Below are 23870 nucleotides of genomic sequence, written 5' to 3'. Positions count from 1 at the left end.
TCTGGCCAATTTATATGCCTCTTCCTTGGTTTTAACACTATCCCTAATTTCCCTTGTTGGTCACGGTTGAGCCACCTTCCCCATTTTATTTTTACGCCAGACAGGGATGGACAATTGGTAGGAGAAAATCTGTTATGTAACTCCTCAAATGTCAGTTGGTGAGATGAGTGACTGAATCTCTTTCCACACTCAGCTGGTAAACACCCTCTCCCTGATGTGTTTCCACCCAACTCACAGCTACATCCATTCCCGCTCTGCTCACATTTACAGTGTTGACTCAGGTGGGCACCCGAGTCTCTCAGGCTAGACGATTGGTTGAAGGTGCATCCACACACAGAACATGTGTCCTGTTTCTCCCCGCTGTGATCGGTGTTTTTACAAAGGTTGATGATAAGGTGATCCTTTTTTTTTCCAAAAATATACTTTATTCATATAAAATTTTCACAATACATTGGAAAATAGCTCAGTATCTTGCGGTCAGCAATTCCATACAATTCGTTTGGATGCTGACAGCAGTTCCATACAATGCACTAGCGTACATTTCATTTCAAGGTACAGTTTAGTACAATCTGTAAATCACGTTACATGTAGTACTGTGCAAATGAGGGTATTACATGGAGCAGATGAGAACAGGATTACATTAGATTCCAGCATATATTTCAATTCCAATCACGAATCATGTTACATGTAGCACTATGCAGATGAATGCAGTACACTGACCAGGTGGGGATACATTTACATTTCTTTACAGATTACTAAACAGTGCAGAGACTTTCATTATACATGACACAATACAGGTGTGTTTCAGTACATGGTGCTCTATGTATACAAGCAGATTAACAAGTACAGCCCGAGGGGGGTCTGATTCCATTCCTTGGGTTTACCGTGGCAGAAGGGCCTTGAACTGTGGCTCTTCCCCCACTGTGCCTTTGCAGCGACTGCACCAATCTTTAGTGCATCCCTCAGCACGTATTCCTGGACCTTGGATTGCACCAGTCTGCAACACTCGGCCATGGATATCCCCTTGCTCTGGAAGACCAACAAGTTTCGGGAAGACCAAAGTGCGTCTTTCACCGAGTTGATGGCTCTCCAACAGCAGATGATGTCTGTCTCGGTGTGCGTCCCTGGGAACAGTCGGCAGACCACAGGGTCCTGTGTTACGGAGCTGCTCGGGATGAACCTCGACAGCAACCACTGCATCTCCTTCCCGACCTGCCTTGCAAAGGGGCAATCCCAAAGGAGATGGATGACAGTCTCGTCCGCACCACAGCCAACTCGGGGGCAGAATGCCGTCTCTCTGAAACCCCGGCTGTGCATGAAGGATCTGACGGGTAAGGTGATCCTGATCAATCCGGGGAATCTGTCAAATCTAATGTGATGTTTGGATTGAGTTTCCCAGCTGCTGATCCTCCTCTTCTAATACTCTGCAAATAGAGGGTGGTTACAAACATTGTTACTTTAAGTACAGGATAGAAATTCAGAACAGACAATTCTAGATTCTATAGAACATTCTGTCCCCTCCTGTCCCTCCTAAGCTGTAAATTCCTTATTCTATGCACTCTCCCTCCATCCTTACTGTCTGAAATCAACATTCAATTTTATCGTCTGCAAATTGTTTTTCTCCAGAAAGTGCTGAATCCGGCTGGGTGCAATTCCACAGACGTTAGTCAACCTCTAGTGCCTCAATGTCCGTCGACTCAATGAGTGCCAGCAGGATTTCCACTGTGGTAGGCATCACAGCCTCAAATCCTGTCCTCAAATAACATCCACACACTTCGCAGATGAGGTCACTGGATTGGTATCAAGAGCAGGGGCACTGGCTGATTTTTACACTTATTTTAGCCCAGTGATACTGAGGAAAATTATAAACCCTGAACTGCTGCCTTGGCTGAAATCAACTAACAGCCCAGATCAAGGACCGAACTTGAGATCTTCCCGGTCAATATTGCAGTGTGTTCTAAAATTTGGCGGGTTGGGGGAGGGTTAGAACAGAATATTCTGAATCAAATTTTACTCCATCTATAAACGAAACCTTCGTCACCACTGCACAATTCTGAAGTCGTTCCAAATTAGACAAGCAAGTCAAATGGATCGTCAAACACAGTGAGATATTTTAGAAAGGCTCAAATCCCCTGAAATATACAGCTTTACAATCAGTGCACAATACAGAAGGGAGCGACTGTTAATGGGAGCTCGGTTCATGAAGTCCTCCGACACTGGAAGATAAACTGGACCGTTCCTTTAAGTATAAATAGGCAGTGAATGGAGAGTTCCTGCCCCTTTAAATATCTGCCCCATTCCCCAGGTAGTGGGAGGTGGAACAGAATGCGGTCTCTTTATATCCTGGCACAGCAAGCCCTGCCGGATGGGCTGCCGCAGGGTCCTAAAGACCACAGCTAGTTTTACAATTCAGGTGAAGCAGAACTGAAAAGAACACACAGAGTCTTTGCTACACATATAATGTCTGTGGGTAAACAAAACACACCATTCTTAATGTTCGCTACTCAATACCACAGAGTTAAATTATTATCTTCAGCAATTATTTTCCAGTATTTTATGTCCTTTTATTGTTTAGAAAGTGATGTCACACTGGCCATTACGTTGCCAAGGTGACCATGTCTGTCCGCAGTATTCAGTGAGAAAGAGGATTAAATCACCCCAAGGATAATGAGCAGCCACCAACCTATCTCTGCGCTTTATTGTCCAGTGATCAGCTTACCATCACATAGAAGGTCCTGATATTTACCTCCAGTGTGTGATGATTGCAGTAAGTGATGGTAAAAGTGAAACTGTACCTATACCTGACGTGAGGATAATAAATCTGTAATTCTCTGACTTATGTCGTTCATTAGGAAAGGAATCAAATATTTGCAACTCTCCAGTGAAATTATTTCTGTTTCCACAGTCTTTTTTCTGACTGTTACTTTCACTGTTTACTCCCCAACCACTTCCAATATTTGCGGCCATCGTTAACTGCCGCAATAACTAATACAGCGCCAAGTTTAAATAAACTGAGACAGGGCCTTGTGCAGTAGAAACAGAAACAGAAACTATAATATAAACAGAGACAGGGTCTAGTGTAATACAAACAGAGACAGGGTCTAGTGTAATATAAACAGAGACAGGGTCTAGTGTAATATAAACAGAGACAGGGTCTAGTGTAATACAAACAGAGACAGGGTCTAGTGTAATATAAACAGAGACAGGGTCTAGTGTAATACAAACAGAAGACAGGGTCTAGTGTAATATAAACAGAGACAGGGTCTAGTGTAACATAAACAGAGACAGGGTCTAGTGTAATACAAACAGAGACAGGGTCTAGTGTAATATAAACAGAGACAGGGCCTAGTGTAATACAAACAGAGACAGGGTCTAGTGTAATACAAACAGAAGACAGGGTCTAGTGTAATATAAACAGAGACAGGGTCTAGTGTAATATAAACAGAGACAGGGTCTACTGTAATACAAACAGAGACAGGGTCTAGTGTAATACAAACAGAGACAGGGTCTAGTGTAATACAAACAGAAGACAGGGTCTAGTGTAATATAAACAGAGACAGGGTCTAGTGTAATATAAACAGAGACAGGGTCTACTGTAATACAAACAGAGACAGGCATAAACAGAGATAGGGTCTAGTGTAATATAAACAGAGACAGGGTCTAGTGTAATATAAACAGAGACAGGATCCAGTGTAATATAAACAGAGACAGGGTCTAGTGTAATATAAACAGAGACAGGGTCTAGTGTAATATAAACAGAGACAGGATCCAGTGTAATATAAACAGAGACAGGGTCTAGTGTAATATAAACAGAGACAGGGCCTAGTGTAATATAAACAGAGACAAGGTCTAGTGTAATATAAACAGAGACAGCGTCTACTGTAATATAAACAGAGACAGGGTCTAGTGTAATATAAACAGAGACAGGGTCTAGTGTAATATAAACAGAGACAGGGTCCAGTGTAATATAAACAGAGACAGGGTCTAGTGTAATGTAAACAGAGACAGGGTCTAGTGCAATATAAACAGAGACAGGGTCTAGTGTAATGTAAACAGAGACAGGGTCTAGTGTAATATAAACAGAGACAGGGTCTAGTGTAATATAAACAGAGACAGGGTCTAGTGTAATATAAACAGAGACAGGGTCTAGTGTAATGTAAACAGAGACAGGGTCTAGTGTAATATAAACAGAGACAGGGTCTAGTGTAATATAAACAGAGACAGGGTCTAGTGCAATATAAACAGGGACAGGGTCTAGTGTAATATAAACAGAGACAGGGTCTAGTGTAATATAAACAGAGACAGGGTCTACTGTAATACAGAGACAGGGTCTAGTGTAACATAAACAGAGATAGGGTCTAGTGTAATATAAACAGAGACAGGGTCTAGTGTAATATAAACAGAGACAGGATCCAGTGTAATATAAACAGAGACAGGGTCTAGTGTAATATAAACAGAGACAGGGCCTAGTGTAATATAAACAGAGACAAGGTCTAGTGTAATATAAACAGAGACAGGGTCGAGTGTAATATAAACAGGAACAGGGTCTAGTGTAATATAAACAGACAGGGTCTAGAGTAATATAAACAGAGACAGGGTCTAGTGTAATATAAACAGAGACAGCATCTACTGTAATATAAACAGAGACAGGGTCTCGTGTAATATAAACAGAGACAGCATCTACTGTAATATAAACAGAGACAGCATCTACTGTAATATAAACAGAGACAGGGTCTCGTGTAATATAAACAGAGACAGCATCTACTGTAATATAAACAGAGACAGGGTCTCGTGTAATATAAACAGAGACAGCATCTACTGTAATATAAACAGACAGCATCTACTGTAATATAAACAGAGACAGGGTCTCGTGTAATATAAACAGAGACAGCATCTACTGTAATATAAACAGAGACAGGGTCCAGTGTAATATAAACAGAGACAGGGTCCAGTGTAATATAAACAGAGACAGGGTCTAGTGTAATATAAACAGAGACAGGGTCCAGTGTAATATAAACAGAGACAGGGTCTAGTGTAATGTAAACAGAGACAGGGTCTAGTGTAATATAAACAGAGACAGGGTCTAGTGTAATATAAACAGAGACAGGGTCTAGTGTAATGTAAACAGAGACAGGGTCTAGTGCAATATAAACAGAGACAGGGTCTAGTGTAATATAAACAGGGACAGGGTCTAGTGTAATATAAACAGAGACAGGGTCTAGTGTAATATAAACAGAGACAGGGTCTAATGTAATATAAACAGAGACAGGGTCTAGTGTAATGTAAACAGAGACAGGGTCTAGTGTAATATAAACAGGGACAGGGTCTAGTGTAATATAAACAGAGACAGGGTCTAATGTAATATAAACAGAGACAGGGTCTAGTGCAATATAAACAGAGACAGGGTCTAGTGTAATATAAACAGGGACAGGGTCTAGTGTAATATAAACAGAGACAGGGTCTAGTGTAATATAAACAGAGACAGGGTCTAATGTAATATAAACAGAGACAGGGTCTAGTGTAATATAAACAGAGACAGGGTCTAATGTAATATAAACAGAGACAGGGTCTAGTGTAATGTAAACAGAGACAGGGTCTAGTGTAATATAAACAGAGACAGGGTCTAGTGTAATATAAACAGAGACAGGGTCTAGTGTAATATAAACAGAGACAGGGTCGAGTGTAATATAAACAGGGACAGGGTCTAGTGCAATATAAACAGAGACAGGGTCTAGAGTAATGTAAACAGAGACAGGGTCTAGAGTAATATAAACAGAGACCCTGTCTAGTGTAATATAAACAGAGGCCCTGTCTAGTACAGTATCAACTGAGATAGGGCCTAGTTTTACACTAGAAACAAGTCTTTAATAATTGAAACAGTTCTTTTGCAATAATAACTGAACAAGGTGATAGTGTAACACTAACAGAAGCCGGGTCAACTTTAACAATACCAGAAACATACTCTATTGTATACAACAGAGACAAGTCCTCGAGTTATAAACTAGAGGCGTGCACTCGAACTGGAATAACAGGGGCAGGTTACTTTTCTAATAACAAAAGCCAGGTCTAGAATAACAATTCCAGAGTCAGGATCTCTTATAAGTAGGGACCGGGTCCAGACTAATGATAGCACAGGCATGGCCCACTGTGAGAGTAACAAAGACAGTGCCTGATCCAATAATAACAGACAGACTCGAGTGTTATACTGAGCACAATGCTGGATCTAGTGTGATGATCATACAGGCAGTATCTACTGCAGCAAAACCAGGATTGGGCTCATCTAACAGTGTGTGCAAGTCAGGGTCTATTGCTATAATCTCATTCAGAATCACCCCAGTGCTCACTGACCGACATTGGCCCCGGTTAAGCAATGCCTCCATTTTAAATTCTCATAATTGGTTTCAAAATTCTCCATGGCCTCGCCCCTCCCTATCTCTGTAATCTCCTCAAGTCCCACACCCCTCGCCCCTCCCTATCTCTGTAATCTCCTCCAGTTCCACGACTCCCCCTCGCCCCTCCCTATCTCTGTAATCTCCTCCAGTCCCACGACTCCCCCTCGCCCCTCCCTATCTCTGTAATCTCCTCCAGCCCCACGACTCCCCCTCGCCCTCCCTATCTCTGTATCTCCAGCCCGACTCCCCCTCGCCCCTCCCTATCTCTGTAATCTCCAGTCCCACGACTCCCCCTCGCCCCTCCCTATCTCTGTAATCTCCAGCCCCACGACTCCCCCTCGCCCCTCCCTATCTCTGTAATCTCCTCCAGTCCCACAACTCCCCCTCGCCCCTCCCTATCTCTGTAATCTCCAGTCCCACGACTCCCCCTCGCCCCTCCCTATCTCTGTAATCTCCAGTCCCACGACTCCCCCTCGCCCCTCCCTATCTCTGTAATCTCCAGTCCCACGACTCCCCCTCGCCCCTCCCTATCTCTGTAATCTCCAGTCCCACGACTCCCCCTCGCCCCTCCCTATCTCTGTAATCTCCAGTCCCACGACTCCCCCTCGCCCCTCCCTATCTCTGTAATCTCCAGCCCCACGACTCCCCCTAGCCCCTCCCTATCTCTGTAATCTCCTCCAGTCCCACGACTCCCCCTCGCCCCTCCCTATCTCTGTAATCTCCAGCCCGACTCCCCCTCGCCCCTCCCTATCTCTGTAATCTCCAGCCCGACTCCCCCTCACCCCTCCCTATCTCTGTAATCTCCTCAAGTCCCATACCCCTCGCCCCTCCCTATCTCTGTAATCTCCTCCAGCCCCACGACTCCCCCTCGCCCCTCCCTATCTCTGTAATCTCCTCCAGCTCCACGACTCCCCCTCGCCCCTCCCTACCTCTGTAATCTCCTCCAGCTCCACGACTCCCCCTAGCCCCTCCCTATCTCTAATCTCCAGCCACACGACTCCCCCTCGCCCCTCCCTATCTCTGTGATCTCCATCCCCACAACCACCCCTCGCCCCTCCCTATCTCTGTATCTCCAGCCCGACTCCCCCTCGCCCCTCCCTATCTCTGTGATCTCCATGCCCACAACTCCCCCTCGCCCCTCCCTATCTCTGTATCTCCAGCCCGACTCCCCCTCGCCCCTCCCTATCTCTGTGATCTCCAGCCCGACTCCCCCTCGCCCCTCCCTATCTCTGTATCTCCAGCCCCACGACTCCCCCTCGCTCCTCCCTATCTCTGTGATCTCCATCCCCACAACCACCCCTCGCCCCTCCCTATCTCTGTATCTCCAGCCCCACGACTCCCCCTCGCCCCTCCCTATCTCTGTAATCTCCAGTCCCACGACTCCCCCTCGCCCCTCCCTATCTCTGTAATCTCCAGTCCCACGACTCCCCCTCGCTCCTCCCTATCTCTGTATCTCCAGCCCGACTCCCTCTCGCCCCTCCCTATCTCTGTATCTCCAGCCCGACTCCCCCTCGCCCCTCCCTATCTCTGTAATCTCCAGCCCCACGACTCCCCCTCGCTCCTCCCTATCTCTGTAATCTCCTCCAGTCCCACACCCCTCGCCCCTCCCTATCTCTGTGATCTCCTCCAGCCCCACGTCTCCCCCTCGCCCCTCCCTATCTCTGTATCTCCAGCCCCACGACTCCCCCTCGCTCCTCCCTATCTCTGTGATCTCCTCCAGCCTCACAACCCTCCGAGTTCCCTGCACTCCTCCAGATATGTCCTCTTGTGAACCCCGATTTTAATTGCTCCACCATTGGCGGCCGTGCCTTCAGATGCTGAGGCTCCAAGCTCTGGAATTCCCCCCTAAACCTTCACATCGCCATCTTTAAGATTCTTCTTAAAAACTAACTCTTTGATTAACCTTTTGGTAATCTGTCCTGATATCATTTTCAGTGGATCAGTGTCAAAAATGTTTTTTTTTATTGATATCAACCTTGTTCAGCATCGTGAGATGTTTCACTGTGTTAAATACCATGTATTAATGTAAGTTCTGGTTGTTTTTGTTGTAGCAAATGCTTTGCCTAATATCTAATAACAGAGTCAAGGCCCACTGCAGTATGAATGGGTGGGGTTAGTGTAATAACACAGGCATGGTCCAGTGTAATGGGAACAGGGAACAGATCATGTCAGCTTTGGCTCAATGGTAACACTCTCGCCCCTGGGTTCAATTCCCAATCCACAGACCCGAGCATATAATCTAGGCCGAGGCTCCAGGTGCCAATACAGAGTGAGTGCTGCACTGTCAGAGGTGTTGTCTTTCAGATGAGATATTAAACCCCGTCGAGCCTCCTAAGTTGGGCGTTAAAGAGACCATGGCCACGATTCTGATGAAGAACAGGTAGAATTCAACCCGGTGCCCTGGACAACGTGTATCCCTCAACTAACATCACTGGGAACGGATTCTCTCGTCATTACATGGCTTTCTGTGGAATCTTGCTGAGCACAAATCAGCTGCTGCATTTCCTACATTATAATTCCTCTGCAACCCCCATCACCCCAACTCCTCTTTCATCCCAACTTCTCTTTCATCCCAACTTCTCTTTCATCCCAACTTCTCTTTCATCCCAACTCCTCTTTCATCCCAACTTCTCTTTCATCCCAACTTCTCTTTCACTCCTACTCTCCAACCACCCCCCCCTCACCCCAACTCCTCTTTCATCCCAACTTCTCTTTCACTCCTACTCTCCAACCGCCCCCCCCCTCACCCCAACTTCTTTTTCACCCCTACTCTCTGTGAGGGGGTTGCGAAGAATAGTGGAATGCCAGAGGATTGGGAAATTTTTAGAAACCAGCAAAGACGACTAAAAGAAAATAAAGAGAGAGAAGATAGTTTATGAGAGTAAACTAGCAAAAAATATAAAAATAGACAGCAAGAGCTTCTACAGGAATATCTTCTCTTCTTAGGAAGTCCCTCGGAGTTGAGGATGACTTGCTTCGACACTATGAGTTCTCAGGTAACTGATGAGTCCAATGCGGGACCTACAGTCTCTGTCACGGGCAGATGGTGGTTGAAGGGACGGGTGGGTGGGGTGCTTGGGTTATCATGTGCTCCTTCCACGGTCTGCACTTGGCTTTAGCTTGCTCTCGGTGAAGAGACTCGAGATGTTCGCCACCTCCCGGATGTGGAGAACCTCCACTTTGTGCAGTCTTGGGCCGGGGATTCCCGGATGTCAGTGGGGATGTTGGACTTTTTCAAGCAGGCATTGAGGGTGTCCTTGAAACATTTCCTCTGCCCACCGGGGACTCGCTTGCTGTGTCGGAGCTCTGAGTAGAGCACTTGTTTTGGGAGTCTAGTATCGGGCATGCGGATGATGGGGTCCGTCCATTGGAGCTGATCGAGCGTGGTCAATGCTTCAATGCTGGAGATGTTGGCTTGAGTTGGTGTGCCTATCCTGCCAATGGATTGCAGGATCTTGCGGAGGCAGCGTTGGTGGTATTTCTCCAGTGCTTTGAGCCGCTTGCTGGACATAATCCATATCTCTGAATCATATAGGAGGGCGGTTATCACTACTGCTCTGTAGACCATGAGCTTAGTGCCGGGTCTGAGGTCCTGGTCTTCAAACACTCTCTTCCTCGGATAACCGAAGGCTACACTGGCACACTGAAGGCAGTGTTGGATTGGTTATCGACTTCTGCCCTTGTTGACAGTCGGCTCCCGAGGTATGGAAAATAATCCATGTTGTCCATGGCCTCGTTGTGATAATCGGGGGGCAGTGCTGTGTGGCGGGGCAGGTTGGTAGAGAACCTTTGCCTTATGGAGGTCGAACTCCAAACCATCATCAACACCTTCACTGAAAGCCTTAGACTAAATTTCCATACAGGTATATAAAAAGGAAGAGAGTAGCTAAAGTAAACATTGGTCCCTTAGAGGATGAGCCTAGGGAATTAATAATGGGAAATAGGGAAATGGCAGAGACTTTGAACAAATATTTTATATCAAGCTTCACAGTAGAAGACACTAAAAGCATCCCAATAATTGATAATCAATGGGCTATTAGGAGAGGGAACTTCAAACAATCACTATCATTAGAGAAAAAGTACTAGGCAAACTAATGGGACTAAAGGCAGACAAGTCCCCTGGACCTGATGGCCTGCATCCTAGGGTCCGAAAAGAAGTGGCTGCAGAGATAGTGAATGCATTGGTTATAATCTAACAAAATTCCCTGGATTCTGAAGAGGTCCCAGTGGATTGGATTACCACAAATGTAACGTCCCTATTTAAGAGAGGAGGGAGACAGAAAGCAGGAGACTCTATAGACCAGTTAGCCTAACATCTGTCATTGGGAAAATGCTAGAGTCCATTATTAAGGAAGTAGTGACATTTAGAAAATCATAATACAGTCAAGCAGAGTCAGCATGGTTTCATGAAAGGGAAATCATGTTTGACAAATTTTATGGAGTTTTTTGAGGATGTAACGAGCAGGGTAGATAAACGGGAACCAGTAGATGATGTGTAGTTGGATTTCCAGAAGGCGTTCAATAAGGTGCCATGTAAAAAGTTACTGCACAAGAGCTCAGTGAGTTGGGCATGGATAGAGGATTGGCTAACTAACAGAAAGCAGAGAGTCGGGATAAATGGATCATTTTCAGGTTGGCAATCAGTAACTAGTGGGATGCCACAGGGATCAGTGTTGGGGCCGCAACTATTTACAATCTATATTAATGACGTGGATGAAGGGACCGAGTATAATGTAGCCAAATTTGCGGGAAAGCAAGTTGTGAGGAGAACGCAAGGAATCTGCAAAGGGATATAAGTAGGCTAAGTGAGTGGGCATAAATCTGGCAGATGGAGTATAATGCGGGAAAATGTGTGGTTATCCACTTTGGTAGGAACAATCAAAAAGCACATTATTATTTAAATGGGGAGAGATTACATAATGGTGAGGTACAGAGGGACCTGGGGGTCTTTGTACATGAAACACAAACAGTTAGTATGGAGGTACAGCAAGTAATCAGGAATAAATGGAATGTTGGCCTTTATTGCAAGGGGGATGGAGTATAAAAGCAGGGAAGTCCTGCTACAACTGTACAGGGTATTGGTGAGACCACACCTGGAGTACTGCGTGCAGTTTTGATCTCCGTATTTAAGGAAAAATATACTTGCATTGGAGGCAGTTCAGAGAAGGTCCACGAGGTTGATTCCTGAGATGAAGCGTTGTCTTATGAAGAAAGATCGAGCAGGTTGGACCTATGCTCATTGGAGTTTCGAAGAATGAGAGGTGATCTTATTGAAATGTATGAGGGGGCTTGACAGGGTAGATGCAGAGAGGATGTTTCCCCTCGTGGGGAAATCTAGAACTAGGGGGCATAGTTTAAGAATAAGGGGTCGCCCATTTAAAACAGAAATGAGAAGGAAATTCTTCCCTCCCTCCCCCGCTCAGGCTCTCTCTCCCCCTCCCAATTCCCAGGCTCTCTCCTCCCAAACCCCCCAGCCTCCCAACCCACAACACTCCCCCGCCCCGCCAGCCTCTCACACCCCACCCACCTCAAGCATCTTTCCCCTCAACCCCGCTAAAGGCTCGCTCCCTCCAAGCCCCCCCACCAGGCTCTCTTCACCCCCCCCCACCCCAGCTCTCACCACCCCAGCCCCCCAGGCGTCACCCCCTCTCCCCACGATCAACCCCACCCCCACTCACCCTCCAGCTCCCCACCCGCCCCAGGCTCTCTACTCCCACTCCGGCTCTCTTCCCCTCACCCCCCCCCCCCCCGCCCAGGATTGCTCTCTCTCCTCCCCCCCGCCCCCCATTACAGTCTCGCACTCTCTCTCCTTCTCTCCCGCCGCCCCAGGCTCGCTGTCTCCCCTCCGCCCCCACCCCCCTCCCCACCCCAGGCTCTCTCTCTCTCCCCATCCCAGGCTCTCTCTCTCTCCCCACCCCAGGCTCTCTCTCTCTCCCCACCCCAGGCTCTCTCTCTCTCCCCACCCCAGGCTCTCTCTCTCTCCCCACCCCAGGCTCTCTCTCTCTCCCCACCCCAGGCTCTCTCTCTCTCCCCATCCCAGGCTCTCTCTCTCTCCCCACCCCAGGCTCTCTCTCTCTCCCCACCCCAGGCTCTCTCTCTCTCCCCACCCCAGGCTCTCTCTCTCTCCCCACCCCAGGCTCTCTCTCTCTCCCCACCCCAGGCTCTCTCTCTCTCCCCACCCCAGGCTCTCTCTCTCTCCCCACCCCAGGCTCTCTCTCTCTCCCCACCCCAGGCTCTCTCTCTCTCCCCACCCCAGGCTCTCTCTCTCTCCCCATCCCAGGCTCTCTCTCTCTCCCCACCCCAGGCTCTCTCTCTCTCCCCACCCCAGGCTCTCTCTCTCTCCCCACCCCAGGCTCTCTCTCTCTCCCCACCCCAGGCTCTCTCTCTCTCCCCATCCCAGGCTCTCTCTCTCTCCCCACCCCAGGCTCTCTCTCTCTCCCCACCCCAGGCTCTCTCTCTCTCCCCATCCCAGGCTCTCTCTCTCTCCCCACCCCAGGCTCTCTCTCTCTCCCCACCCCAGGCTCTCTCTCTCTCCCCACCCCAGGCTCTCTCTCTCTCCCCACCCCAGGCTCTCTCTCTCTCCCCACCCCAGGCTCTCTCTCTCTCCCCACCCCAGGCTCTCTCTCTCTCCCCATCCCAGGCTCTCTCTCTCTCCCCACCCCAGGCTCTCTCTCTCTCCCCATCCCAGGCTCTCTCTCTCTCCCCACCCCAGGCTCTCTCTCTCTCCCCATCCCAGGCTCTCTCTCTCTCCCCACCCCAGGCTCTCTCTCTCTCCCCACCCCAGGCTCTCTCTCTCTCCCCACCCCAGGCTCTCTCTCTCTCCCCATCCCAGGCTCTCTCTCTCTCCCCACCCCAGGCTCTCTCTCTCTCCCCACCCCAGGCTCTCTCTCTCTCCCCACCCCAGGCTCTCTCTCTCTCCCCACCCCAGGCTCTCTCTCTCTCCCCACCCCAGGCTCTCTCTCTCTCCCCACCCCAGGCTCTCTCTCTCTCCCCACCCCAGGCTCTCTCTCTCTCCCCACCCCAGGCTCTCTCTCTCTCCCCATCCCAGGCTCTCTCTCTCTCCCCATCCCAGGCTCTCTCTCTCTCCCCATCCCAGGCTCTCTCTCTCTCCCCACCCCAGGCTCTCTCTCTCTCCCCACCCCAGGCTCTCTCTCTCTCCCCATCCCAGGCTCTCTCTCTCTCCCCATCCCAGGCTCTCTCTCTCTCCCCATCCCAGGCTCTCTCTCTCTCCCCACCCCAGGCTCTCTCTCTCTCCCCACCCCAGGCTCTCTCTCTCTCACCACCCCAGGCTCTCTCTCTCTCCCCACCCCAGGCTCTCTCTCTCTCCCCATCCCAGGCTCTCTCTCTCTCCCCATCCCAGGCTCTCTCTCTCTCCCCATCCCAGGCTCTCTCTCTCTCCCCATCCCAGGCTCTCTCTCTCTCCCCACCCCAGGCTCTCTCTCTCTCCCCATCCCAGGCTCTCTCTCTCTCCCCATCCCAGGCTCTCTCTCTCTCCCCATCCCAGGCTCTCTCTCTCTCCCCACCCCAGGCTCTCTCTCTCTCCCCATCCCAGGCTCTCTCTCTCTCCCCATCCCAGGCTCTCTCTCTCTCCCCATCCCAGGCTCTCTCTCTCTCCCCACCCCAGGCTCTCTCTCTCTCCCCATCCCAGGCTCTCTCTCTCTCCCCATCCCAGGCTCTCTCTCTCTCCCCACCCCAGGCTCTCTCTCTCTCCCCACCCCAGGCTCTCTCTCTCTCCCCACCCCAGCCTCTCTCTCTCTCCCCATCCCAGGCTCTCTCTCTCTCCCCATCCCAGGCTCTCTCTCTCTCCCCATCCCAGGCTCTCTCTCTCTCCCCACCCCAGGCTCTCTCTCCCTCCCCCCCAGCCCTTTTGCAGGCACGCTCTCTCTCCTCCCCCCAGACTCTCCCTCTCTCACCCACCCCGCCCCCAGGCACCCTCTCGCTCTACCATCCTTAAGCTCTCTCTCTCTCTCCCCCCCCCAACATCCCCAAGTCTCTCACCCCAACCCCCCATGAGGCTCTCTCCCCCCAACTCCGCCCCCCATCCTCCTCAGGCTCACTCTCTTCCCCCCCCACCCGCCTCAGGCTCACTCTCTTCCCCCGCACCCCCCCAAGCTCTCCCCCTTCCCCCCCCCGCCCTCACCCTCTGCCCCTCCCCCCCACCCCGCTCTCCCTCTCTGCTCTCTCCTTCTCCCCCGCTCTCCCTCCCCGCTCTCTCCCTCTACCCTCCCCGCTCCCCCCCTCTCCCTCTCCGCGCTCCCCCCCCTCTCCCTCCCCGCTCTCCCCCCCCACCCCCGCTCTCCCTCTCCCTCCCCGCTCTCCCCCCCCACCCCCGCTCTCCCCCTCTCTCTCCCCGCTCTCCCCCTCTCCCCCCCGCTCTCCCCCTCTTCCCCCACTCCATTCACTCTCTCCGCCCCACCCCCCCGCCTTTGCAGGCTCTCTCTCTCCTCCCTGCCCCCAGGCTCGCCCGCTCTCACCCCCCCTCCTCCAACCAGACTCACTCTTCCTTCCGCCCGCCGCCCCCACTCCATGCTCTCTCTTGCTCTCTGCTCCCCCCACCCCCCCCCGACACTCCTCAACCTGAGCTCTCTCTCTCGCTGCCCCTTGCCAGGCTCTCTCTCTTCCCCTCTCCCCCCAGGCTCTCTCTTCACCACCCCTCGGAAGGCTTTCTCTCGCTCTCTTCCCCCCCACCCCACCTCCTGCAGGCTCTCTCTCTCTCTCCTCTCGCCTGCCCCCAGACTGGCTCGCTCGCGCTCTCCCCCACTTCCCCAACCAGGCTCACGCTTCTTTTCCCCCTCCCCAGGCTCTCTCTCTCTCTCTCTCTCTCCCTCCCGTCACCCCCACACCACCATCTGCCGGCTCTCTCTCCCTCCCCGGGGTCTCTCCCTCCCCCCCCCTCGCCGGATCTCCGCCCCCCCACCACAGCGCGCTCTCTCTGTCCACCGCCCCCTCAGGCTCGCTCTCGCTCTCCACCCTCGCAGGCTCTCTCTCTTCCCCCCCCCCCCCCACCCCAGGCTCCCTTCCCCGCCCTGCCTCCCGCCCCAGCTCTCTTCACCCCCGCCCCCGCATTCTCTCTCCTCCCCCAGGTTCACGCTCTCTCTTCCCCTACCCCCCACAAGGCCCTCTCCATCATCCCCCCCAGGCTCTCTCTCGCTCCCACCCCCCGGCTCTCTCTCGCTCCCACCCCCCGGCTCTCTCTCGCTCCCCGCCCCCCCCCACCCCCAGCTCTCTCTCTCGCTCCCCCCCCCCCGGCTCTCTCTCGCTCCCCCGCCCCCGGCTCTCTCTCGTTCCCCACCCCCCGGCTCTCTCTCGCTCCCCCCCCCCCGGCTCTCTCTCGCTCCCCCCCCCCCGGCTCTCTCTCGCTCCCCCCCCCCCGGCTCTCTCTCGTTCCCCACCCCCCGGCTCTCTCTCGCTCCCCCCCCCCCCGGCTCTCTCTCGTTCCCCACCCCCCGGCTCTCTCTCGCTCCCCCCCCCCCCGGCTCTCTCTCGCTCCCCCCCCCCCGGCTCTCTCTCGTTCCCCACCCCCCGGCTCTCTCTCGCTCCCCCCCCCCCGGCTCTCTCTCGCTCCCCCCCCCCCGGCTCTCTCTCGTTCCCCACCCCCCGGCTCTCTCTTGCTCCCCCCCCCCCCGGCTCTCTCTCGCTCCCCCCCCCTCCAGCTCTCTCTCGCTCCCCCCCCCGGCTCTCTCTCGCTCCCCCCCCCCCCCCGGCTCTCTCTCGCTCCCCCCCCCCCGGCTCTCTCTCGCTCCCCACCCCCGGCTCTCTCTCGCTCCCCCCCCCCCCGGCTCTCTCTCGCTCCCCCCCCCCCCCCGGCTCTCTCTCGCTCCCCCCCCCCGGCTCTCTCTCGTTCCCCACCCCCCGGCTCTCTCTCGCTCTCCCCGCCCCCCCCACCCCCAGCTCTCTCTCTCGCTCCCCGCCCCCGGCTCTCTCTCGCTCCCCGCCCCCGGCTCTCTCTCGCTCCCCCCCCCCCAGCTCTCTCTCGCTCCCCCCCCCCCGGCTCTCTCTCGTTCCCCACCCCCCGGCTCTCTCTCGTTCCCCACCCCCCGGCTCTCTCTCGCTCTCCCCGCCCCCCCCACCCCCAGCTCTCTCTCTCGCTCCACGCCCCCGGCTCTCTCTCGCTCTCCCCACCCCCGGCTCTCTCTCGCTCTCCCCGCCCCCCCCACCCCCAGCTCTCTCTCTCGCTCCCCGCCCCCGGCTCTCTCTCGCTCCCCCCCCCAGCTCTCTCTCTCGCTCCCCACCCCCAGCTCTCTCTCTCGCTCCCCACCCCCAGCTCTCTCTCGCTCTCCCCGCCCCCCCCCACCCCCAGCTCTCTCTCTCGCTCCCCGCCCCCGGCTCTCTCTCGCTCCCCACCCCCAGCTCTCTCTCGCTCTCCCCGCCCCCCCCCACCCCCAGCTCTCTCTCTCGCTCCCCGCCCCCGGCTCTCTCTCGCTCCCCACCCCCCGGCTCTCTCTCGTTCCCCATCCCCCCAGCTCTCTCTCGCTCCCCCGCCGCCTCCAAGCTCTCTCCCCCCAACCCCCAAAAGACTCTTTCCCCTCCAACCCCCCCAGCCTTTCTCCCCCAACCCTCCCCAGCCTCTCTCCCACAAACCCCCCACCCGACCTCTCTCCCACAAACCACCCCCCCAACCCTCCCCCCAGCCTCTCTCCCCCAAACGCCCCCAGCCTCTCTCCCCCAACCCTCCCCCCCAGCCTCTCTCCCCCAACCCTCCCCCCCAGCCTCTCTCCCCCAACCCTCCCCAGCCTCTCTCCCACAAACCACCCCCCCAACCCTCCCCAGCCTCTCTCGCACAAACCACCCCCCCAACCCTCCCCCACAAACCACCCCCCCAACCCTCCCCCCAGCCTCTCTCCCCCAAACCCCCCCAGCCTCTCTCCCCCAACCCTCCCCCCCAGCCTCTCTCCCCCAACCCTCCCCCCAGCCTCTCGCCCCCCCCAACCTCCCCAGCCTGGCTCACTCTCTCTCTCCTTCTCACCCCACCCCCCCCAGTCTCGCTCTCTCTCCCACCCACAGACGCGTTTGCTCTCTCCCCACCCAGTTCTCACCCCCACCCACCCGCCAACCAGGCTTTCTCCAGGCAGGAGGATTGGGGGCGGGGACTGGACTGGGCTGGAGAATCGGGGGCGGGTTCTGGACCGGGCGAGAGGATTGGGGGCGGGAGGATCGGGGACGGGGACTCCACAGAAAAAGCACAGTACAAATAGTCACTTCATAACTTAAATATCAAAATATTAACCTCTGTAACTGGTCTGGAGTTTATTATCAGCAGAAACAAACTCCAACTGTCAGAATGGATACGATTCAGTCGAGATGTGATCAACAGCAGCAAAATACAACCCCTGCAGTCACATGTGAACTCGCCAGTGTGTCAACAGGTTGGATGAATGAAGGAATCCCTTCCCACACTCAGAACAGATGAACGGCCTCTCCCCAGTGTGAACTCGCTGGTGTATCAGCAGGCTGGATGACAGAGTGAATCTTTTCCCACATTCAGAGCAGGTGAACGGCCGCTCCCCAGTGTGAACTCGCTGGTGTCTCAGCAGGCTGGATGACAGAGTGAATCTCTTCCCACATTCAGAGCAGGTGAACGGCCTCTCCCCAGTGTGAACTCGCTGGTGTGTCAGCAGGAGGGATAAGCAAGTGAATCCCTTTCCACATGCAGAGCACGTGAACGGCCTCTCCCCAGTGTGAACTTGCTGGTGTCTCAGCAGACTGGATGACAAAGTGAATCCCTTCCCACACTCGGAGCATATGAACGGTCTCTCCCCAGTGTGAACTCGCTGGTGTGTCAGCAGGCTGCATGACTGAGTGAATCCCTTCCCACACTCGGAACATGTGAACGGCCTCTCCCCAGTGTGAACTCGCTGGTGTATCAGCAGGTGGGATGAGCGAGTGAATCCCTTCCCACACTCAGAGCAGGTGAACGGCCTCTCCCCAGTGTGAACTCGCTGGTGATTCAGCAGGCTGGATGACAAGGTGAATCCCTTCCCACACTCTGAGCAGGTGAACGGCCTCTCCTCAGTGTGAATGTGCTGGTGTTTCAACAGGCTGGATGACAGAGTGAATCCCTTCCCACACTCAGAGCAGGTGAATGGTCTTTCCCCAGTGTGAACTCGCTGGTGTGTCAGCAAGTCAGATGAGTTTGTGAATCCCTTTCCACACTCAGAGCAGGTGAACTGACTCTCCTCAGCGTGAACTCGCTGGTGTTCAGTGAGGTTGGATGAGTTATTGAACCTCATCCCGCAGTAAGAGCAACTGAATGGCCTCTCCCTGGTGTGAACTCGCTGGTGTGTCAGCAGGTCGGAGGAGTTAGTGAATCCGGTCACACACTCAGAGCAGGTGAACGGTCTCACTCCGGTGTGACTGTGCCGATGAACTTCCAGCTCAGTCCGGGAACTGAATCCCTTCCCACAGTCTCCACATTCCCACGGTTTCTCCGTGGTGCTAGTGTCCTTGTGTCTCTCCAGGTTGGACGATCAGGTGAGGCCTGGTCCACACACACAACACGTGTACGGTTTCTCCCCGCTGTGAATGCTGCGATGGTTTTCCCGGCTGTGAAGGTGCTGACTCTGTCTGGGTTCAGTTCTACACTCACTGGTTCCCCTCCCTCTCCTCCCCTGAAGGTGCTGACTCTGTCTGGGTTCAGTTCTACACTCACTGGTTCCCCTCCCCTGAAGATGCTGACTCTGGCTGGGTTCAGTTCTACACTCACTGGTTCCCCTCCCTCTCCTCCCCTGAAGGTGCTGACTCTGTCTGGGTTCAGTTCTACACTCACTGGTTCCCCTCCCTCTCCTCCCCTGAAGGTGCTGACTCTGGCTGGGTTCTGTTCTACACTCACTGGTTCCCCTCCCCTGAAGATGCTGACTCTGGCTGGGTTCTGTTCTACACTCACTGGTTCCCCTCCCCTGAAGGTACTGACTCTGGCTGGGTTCTGTTCTACATTCACTGGTTCCCCTCCCCTGAAGGTACTGACTCTGGCTGGATTCAGTTCTACACTCACTGGTTCCCCTCCCCTGAAGGTACTGACTCTGGCTGGGTTCTGTTCTACACTCACTGGTTCCCCTCCCCTGAAGATGCTGACTCTGGCTGGGTTCTGTTCTACACTCACTGGTTCCCCTCCCCTGAAGGTACTGACTCTGGCTGGGTTCTGTTCTACACTCACTGGTTCCCCTCCCCTGAAGATGCTGACTCTGGCTGGGTTCTGTTCTACACTCACTGGTTCCCCTCCCCTGAAGGTACTGACTCTGGCTGGGTTCTGTTCTACACTCACTGGTTCCCCTCCCCTGAAGGTACTGACTCTGGCTGGGTTCAGTTCTACACTCACTGGTTCTCCTCCCCTGGAGGTGCTGACTCTGTCTGGGTTCAGTTCTACACTCACTGGTTCCCTTACCCTGAAGGTACTGACTCTGGCTGGGTTCAGTTCTACACTCACTGGTTCTCCTCCCCTGGAGGTACTGACTCTGTCTGGGTTCAGTTCTACACTCACTGGTTCCCCTCCCCTGAAGGTACTGACTCTGTCTGGGTTCAGTTCTACACTCACTGGTTCCCCTCCCCTGGAGGTACTGACTCTGGCTGGGTTCAGTTCTACACTCACTGGTTCTCCTCCCCTGAAGGTACTGACTCTGGCTGGGTTCAGTTCTACACTCACTGGTTCTCCTCCCCTGAAGGTACTGACTCTGGCTGGGTTCAGTTCTACACTCACTGGTTCTCCTCCCCTGAAGGTACTGACTCTGGCTGGGTTCAGTTCTACACTCACTGGTTCCCCTCCCCTGGAGGTACTGACTCTGGCTGGGTTCAGTTCTACACTCACTGGTTCCCCTCCCCTGAAGGTACTGACTCTGGCTGGGTTCAGTTCTACACTCACTGGTTCCCTGAAGCCCAGCCACTGTTTGCTCCTTTACAAAGATGGCCACGCATGCGCTCCACCGCTCAATGAATCAATACTGCGACGCTCGAAACCTCCGCGTTCCTTTACACAAGATGGCGGTCGTCAGCCTGGGCCCTGTTACCGGGAAAAAGCCCCGGGAGCTTGCAAACGCGGGTCCAGTCGCTCTTATTCGGGGCTTGCGGCCTTCAGCGGCTGTTGCTGAAGCCTGCCCGCTCAGTGCCTTGCTCTCCTGCGCCCTGCTGGTTTGTCATCGGTGCAAACATCCGCCACTCCGACCTCCCGCTCGCTGCCAGCTCCGCAAGGCGCTGACCCAAGTGACACTGCGCATGCCCCAAAGGCTGCCCGAGCCCCGCGCCTGCGCGCTGCGCTCCTGCAGCCTGACTGGGGGACGTGCTGCCCCCCCCCGCCGGCCAATGCCCCAGTCCGTGAACCCCCACTGCAGCGGGAACTCCGCCATGGTTCAGGCCGAGGTGTGATAAGTAACAACAACTCACTGGTGTCTCAGCAGGTGGGGACATGGAGTCAGACTCTGGGCAGTGTCAGGGCCCTGATGGTGCATTCGCTGCTCTGAACTTTCTGAGCTTTTCTCACGGTACAAATGTTTTTAATGTGATTAATCTGGAATTTCAGCAGGTTGCGACAACGAAGTGAATCCCTTCCCACGCGTGAAGTCTCTGAAACTCTTTTTTTTTTGGGAGTAAACAAAAAACATTAAACCGTGCCCCCCTTCCCCCCCCCGATCTGGGGGAAACACCAAACATTTACTTTTTTGTGGTATTTTTGGGGGGGTTTTTTTTGGGCACAAAAACATATTTTTTCTCCAAGTGCCCCCTATAAAAGGGGAGGGGGACACTAAAAGCACCGGCAATTGAAACAAATTAACTTAAAAACATAAAATCACGTTAAAATTTGGTTGCTGGGCGTGACATAGAAACATAGAAAATAGGTGCAGGAGCAGGCCATTCGGCCCTTCTAGCCTGCACCGCCATTCAATGAGTTCATGGCTGAACATGCAACTTCAGTACCCCATTCCTGCTTTCTCGCCATACCCCTTGATCCCCCGAGTAGTAAGGACCTCATCTAACTCCTTTTTGAATATATTTAGTGAATTGGCCTCAACAACTTTCTGTGGTAGAGAATTCCACAGGTTCACCACTCTCTGGGTGAAGATGTTTCTCCTCATCTCGGTCCTAAATGGCTTACCCCTTATCCTTAGACTGTGACCTCTGGTTCTGGACTTCCCCAACATTGGGAACATTCTTCCTGCATCTAACCTGTCTAACCCCGGCAGAATTTTAAATGTTTCTATGAGGTCCCCTCTCATTCTTCTGAACTCCAGTGAATACAAGCCCAGTTGATCCAGTCTTTCTTGATAGGTCAGTCCCGCCATCCCGGGAATCAGTCTGGTGAACCTTCGCTGCACTCCCTCAATAGCAAGAATGTCCTTCCTCAGGTTAGGAGACCAAAACTGTACACAATACTCCAGGTGTGGCCTCACCAATGCCCTGTACAACTGTAGCAACACCTCCCTGCCCCTGTACTCAAATCCCCTCGCTATGAAGGCCAACATGCCATTTGCTTTCTTAACCGCCTGCTGCACCTGCATGCCAACCTTCAATGACTGATGTACCATGACACCCAGGTCTCTTTGCACCTCCCCTTTTCCTAATCTGTCACCATTCAGATAATAGTCTGTCTCTCTGTTTTTACCACCAAAGTGGATAACCTCACATTTATCCACATTATACTTCATCTGCCATGCATTTGCCCACTCACCTAACCTATCCAAGTCGCTCTGCAGCCTCACAGCATCCTCCTCGCAGCTCACACTGCCACCCAACTTAGTGTCATCCGCAAATTTGGAGATACTACATTTAATCCCCTCATCTAAATCATTAATGTACAGTGTAAACAGCTGGGGCCCCAGCACAGAACCTTGCGGTACCCCACTAGTCACTGCCTGCCATTCTGTAAAGTACCCATTTACTCCTACTCTTTGCTTCCTGTCTGACAACCAGTTCTCAATCCATGTCAGTACACTACCCCCAATCCCATGTGCTCTAACTTTGCACATCAATCTCTTGTGTGGGACCTTATCGAACGCCTTCTGAAAGTCCAAATATACCACATCAACTGGTTCTCCCTTGTCCACTCTACTGAAAACATCCTCAAAAAATTCCAGAAGATTTGTCAAGCATGATTTCCCTTTCACAAATCCATGCTGACTTGGACCTATCATGTCACCTCTTTCCAAATGCACTGCTATGACATCCTTAATAATTGATTCCATCATTTTACCCACTACCGATGTCAGGCTGACCGGTCTATAATTCTCTGTTTTCTCTCTCCCTCCTTTTTAAAAAGTGGTGTTACATTAGCTACTCTCCAATCTATAGGAATTGATCCAAAGTCTATTGAATGTTGGAAAATGACCACCAAAGCATCCACTATTTCTAGGGCCACTTCCTTAAGTACTCTGGCATGCAGACTATCAGGCCCTGGGGACTTATCGGACTTTAATCCATCAATTTCCCTAACACAATTTCCTGACTAATAAGGATTTCCTCCACTTCCTCTTCCTTGCTAGACCCTAGTATTTCCAGAAGGTTATTTGTGTCTTCCTTAGTGAAGACAGAACCAAAGTATTTGTTCAATTGGTCTCCCATTTCTTTGTTCCCCATTATAAATTTATCTGATTCTGACTGCAAGGGACCTACATTTGTCTTCACTAATCTTTTTCTCTTCATATATTTATAGAAGCTTTTGCAGTCTGTTTTTATGTACCCTGCAAGCTTACTCTCATACTCTATTTTCCCCCCTCCTAATTAAACCACTTGTCCTCCTCTGCTGAATTCTAAATGTCTCCCAGTCCTCAGGTTTGCTGCTTTTTCTGGCCAATTTATATGCCTCTTCCTTGGATTTAACACTATCACTAATTTCCCTTGTTAGCCACAGTTGAGCCACCTTCCCCGTTTTATTTTTACGCCACACAGGGATGTACAATTGTTGAAGTTCACCCATGTGATCTTTAAATGTTTGCCATTGCCTATCCACCATCAACCCTTTCAGTATCATTCGCCAGTCTATTCTAGCCAATTCACATCTCATACCGTCAAAGTTACCTTTCTTTAAGTTCAGGACCCTAGTCTCTGACGTAACTGTGTCACTCTCCATCTTATTGAAGAATTCTACCATATTATGATCACTGTTCCCCAAGGGGCCTCGCACAACAAGATTGCTAATTAATCCTCTCTCATTATACAACACCCAGTCTAGGATGGCCAGCTCTCTAGCTGGTTCCCCGACATATTGATCTAGAAAACCATCCCTTATACACTCCAGGAAATCCTCCTCCACCATATTGCTACCAGTTTGGTTAGCCCAATCTATATGTAGATTAAAGTCACCCATGCTAACTGCTGCACCTTTATTGCAAGAATCCCTAATTTCCTGTTTGATGCCATCCCCAACCTCACTACTACTGTTTGGTGGTCTGTACACAACTCACACGAGCGTGTTCTGCCCTTTGGTGTTCCGCAGCTTTACCCATATAGATCCACATCATCCAAGCTAATGTCCTTCCTTACTAATGCGTTAAT

General features: G+C 52.5%; 1 pseudogene; it reads right to left on the bottom strand.

The window, feature by feature from the left end:
- Positions 1-411: 411 nt before the first annotated feature.
- Positions 412-23870, bottom strand: part of LOC139267038 (zinc finger protein 850-like) — a 63080-nt pseudogene continuing 39621 nt past the window's right edge.

The sequence above is a fragment of the Pristiophorus japonicus genome, chromosome 7 (assembly GCF_044704955.1).
Source record: "Pristiophorus japonicus isolate sPriJap1 chromosome 7, sPriJap1.hap1, whole genome shotgun sequence".
Taxonomy (NCBI): Eukaryota; Metazoa; Chordata; class Chondrichthyes; family Pristiophoridae; genus Pristiophorus; species Pristiophorus japonicus.
The sequence above is the reverse complement of the archived record's forward strand: the minus strand, read 5'-3'. Positions and strand labels throughout refer to the sequence as shown.